The 3398-nt window shown below is 36.1% G+C and overlaps 1 protein-coding gene across 2 annotated transcripts in view; it reads right to left on the minus strand.

Moving 5' to 3' along the window:
• LOC107659558 (voltage-dependent L-type calcium channel subunit alpha-1D-like) overlaps positions 1-3398 on the minus strand; it is an 83989-nt gene that overhangs the window by 26392 nt on the left and 54199 nt on the right. The window lies entirely within an intron of this gene.

Here is a 3398-nt window from a genome sequence, read left to right on the forward strand (position 1 = left end):
GATTTAGTGAATTAATCGTATAGTGTGACACTAACAGTTAACTAGCAACCAATACTAGACATTGAAAACATGACTGGTTTTATAATAATTAACAATTTATGCACAGAACATGCATATGAAATGTCCTGTCATAATCATTTCACTAGATAATTGTGTCCACCAATGTCCACTACTGATGTAATTTATTGCTTGCTAAGTCAAACAGCTTCAAATTTAGCATTATTATGTTTTCACATGCACACAAAATAAACCCCGTCCACACATTTGGTTTGGAGAACAGATCAGTTCTTGACTCTGAAAGAACAAAAAACAAAAAACAAAAACCACATTCATCAACATTAAAGCACTCACACAGTGGGAAGAAAATTCAGCATGTAATCAGAAAAAAAGATGAATCCTTCATCTGTGCAGAAAGACTCCAGACAGATATGGCTTCAGTCACACAGCCTGACATCCCTCGTCAATAGCTATTTACATTTGCATGAGAAGCAGAAATTATAAGATGCAGTTTCTGGCTGTGGCATTTATGGTGCATGCATTAAGCATTCAGACATATGTGCACACGCTTACAAACATACAATGTTTTTCTCGAACGCACTCTCGCCATAACAGCAACACAAGACTTGAAGGTGCTCAGTGTTCCAGTAGCACCGCAGCATCTCCATGCATGTGCCCTGCAAAAGAGACACCAACCGAGGGCGCTCTAACTGCCCAATGCAAGAGAGGACAGACAGAAAGAAAGAAAGAAAGGTAAAACGGTAGGAAACAATGAAATGGCAAAATGAGAAAAAATAAATGAAGGAATGATGGAAGGAAATAAGAAAGGCAGAAAGGAAGGAAAAATTAATAAAGGAAGGAAGGAGAGATGGAGAAATGAAGAAAAGTAAAAGGAAGGAAAGAATTCAGAAAAGGATGAAGGGTGAAAGGAAAGTGAGAAAGAAAGGAAGAAGGAAAGAATGAAGGCAGAAATTAAAAAAGTAAAATAAAAGGAAGGAAGGAAATAAGGAAGGGAAAAAAAGAAAGAAGGAAGGGAGGAAGTAGAGAAAGAAAGCAGAAATTAAATAAGGAAAATTAAAAAATAAAGAAGGAAGGAAGGTATGAAAAAAAAGCCGGAAAGACAGAATGAAGGCAGAAATGAAATAAAGTAAAAAAGAAGGAAGAAAGTAAGGAAGGAAGGAGAGAAGGGAAGGAGAGAAAGAAAGCAGAAATTAAATAAGGAAAAATCTAAGAAAAATAAAGAAGGAAGGAAGGAAGGATGGAAGGAGGGAGGGAGGGAGGAAAGAAATAAAAAGGGAAAACAAAGAAGGAAGGAATGAAGGTAAGAAAAAGAAAGCAAGAAAAAGAATGAAGGCAGAAATGAAAATTCTGAAGTTTCTAAAAAAAAAAAAAAAAAAAAAAGAAGGAAGGAAGGAAGGAATGGAGAAAAGAAAGGAAGGAAGGAGAGAAAGAAAGCAGAAATTAAATAAGGAAAAATAAAAGAAAAAATAAAGAAGGAAGGAAGGAGGGAGGGAGGGAGGGAAGGAGAAAAAAGGAAATAATAAAGGAAAAACAAGGAAGAAAGGAAGGTATGTGAGAAAAGGAAAACAAGAAGGAAATAATAAAGGCAGAAATAAAAAAAAAGTAAAGAAGTAAAAAAGGAAGGAAGGAAGGAAGGAAGGAAGTGAGCAATAAGCAGTAATGGAGGTCATGCAGCCTGTCTGACGTCTACACACCTGCTATACTCAAGCTCTCTCCTCTGAGGAAGACAGAACAGAGAGACACAGTCACTCAGCAGACACACAAACTACAGAGAGAACACTGAACAGCCATTCTTAATCTGATGGCCTAATGAGCCTGTGCTGCCTTCACATCTATCTATCTAGATCTAGATTCTTCCTTTGTTAAACTGTTTTAATAATAATAATAATAATAATATAATAATGTATATTAGAAATATACTCCCAGAACCCAGACTACTGACAATGTGGGTGGTCACTGTTGAGCTCTGTGATTCTACACGTGTTGTTTCTTTCTCTGTGAACATCTCTGTATACTAGAATGATAGTGCTTCATTTGCTAGTGATTGGACGCTCAGCTTTGATATCTTGATTTCTCGTTATTTAAATCAGCTCTGAGCTCCAGGGCCATTCTGTCTGGAGGGGAACAGGAGGAACTGAAAGAGAGGAAGTTTAAACTTCAAACGGACTACACCGCTTGGGCACTGACCGGAGAATGGAGCGGGTGGCCGAGCGCCATCTGCAGAAAATGAAGCTAATGTTAGCAGCTACATATCCCAGCATGCAACAGGGGATGGGCAAACCAGTCACTCCAACCACTGCAAGATTGGGTGAAAGTCACACATACCCCTGAGTGGGGAGTGATGAGTATAGATATGAGCATGATAGATCCGACAGCAAGACATATGTGTGGAAACAAAGGATTTGCATCTGCTGTCTTTGATCTAATGCTTTATATCTATAACTGCAGAATTTAACAAGCCTGAAAGCCACTAAAAACAATGTGATAAAATGAGTTTCACAAGGCTTTTAAAAATGATGGAATGATTATTTGACAAATAAAGTAACATTTTAAGGGATAATTCACCAAAGAATTAAAATTCTGTCATTATTTGATCACCTTCATGTTTTGGATAATTTCCTGTCCACCCTTCGCAAAATCATGAAACTGAATGACAACTAGGACTGTGAAACTCCAAAATGACTAAATAAGCACCATAAATGTGTCCTAAAAGCGGTCCACAGCCCTTCTTAACCATATATTAACTTTGTATAATGAACAGTGAATTTTAAGCTGTGTTATTCACTGAAAAACATGAATTCTTGGACTCATGTGAATTTAATCTTTTTAATGAATCTAGTTCACAAAACCAGTCTGAATGATTCATTCACAAATCAGAATGATCCAGTTCTCCACTCAATGATTAGAAGATCTAGTTGCAATGTTTAAGGAATAATTACCTACATTTAAATAAGTTTCTCACTCAAAGCTATTATAATATGTCCAGAAAACTATAAAAAAATAACAATCATACAGACCACTTTTATGATAATTTTATGGAGCTTTTCCATTCATTTTCTGTCCATTGTAATTGTATGGAAAAATAGGGACCAATACATTATTCAAAATTTCAGAAGAAAAAAGGTTTAGAACAACATGAAGATGAGTAAATCATGACAATTTTCATTTTTGGGTGACTATCCCTTTAAAATTCTTCTGAAACAGCTAGCTGATGGCAAGAATCTAGTTTAATAAACCTGACAGAAGACCTTGTGAAACCTCTTGATGATTTTATCACCACTGAAAAGCACAAAGACAGCGGAAAATAAAGATATACAGGAAAACACAGACAAAAAAAGAAACATATACAAAGACAAGACAAAGTCTCTCTCTCTCTCTCT

This window comes from Sinocyclocheilus anshuiensis, unplaced genomic scaffold, assembly GCF_001515605.1.
Source record: "Sinocyclocheilus anshuiensis isolate Anshui unplaced genomic scaffold, SAMN03320099.WGS_v1.1 scaffold848, whole genome shotgun sequence".
Taxonomy (NCBI): domain Eukaryota; kingdom Metazoa; phylum Chordata; class Actinopteri; order Cypriniformes; family Cyprinidae; genus Sinocyclocheilus; species Sinocyclocheilus anshuiensis.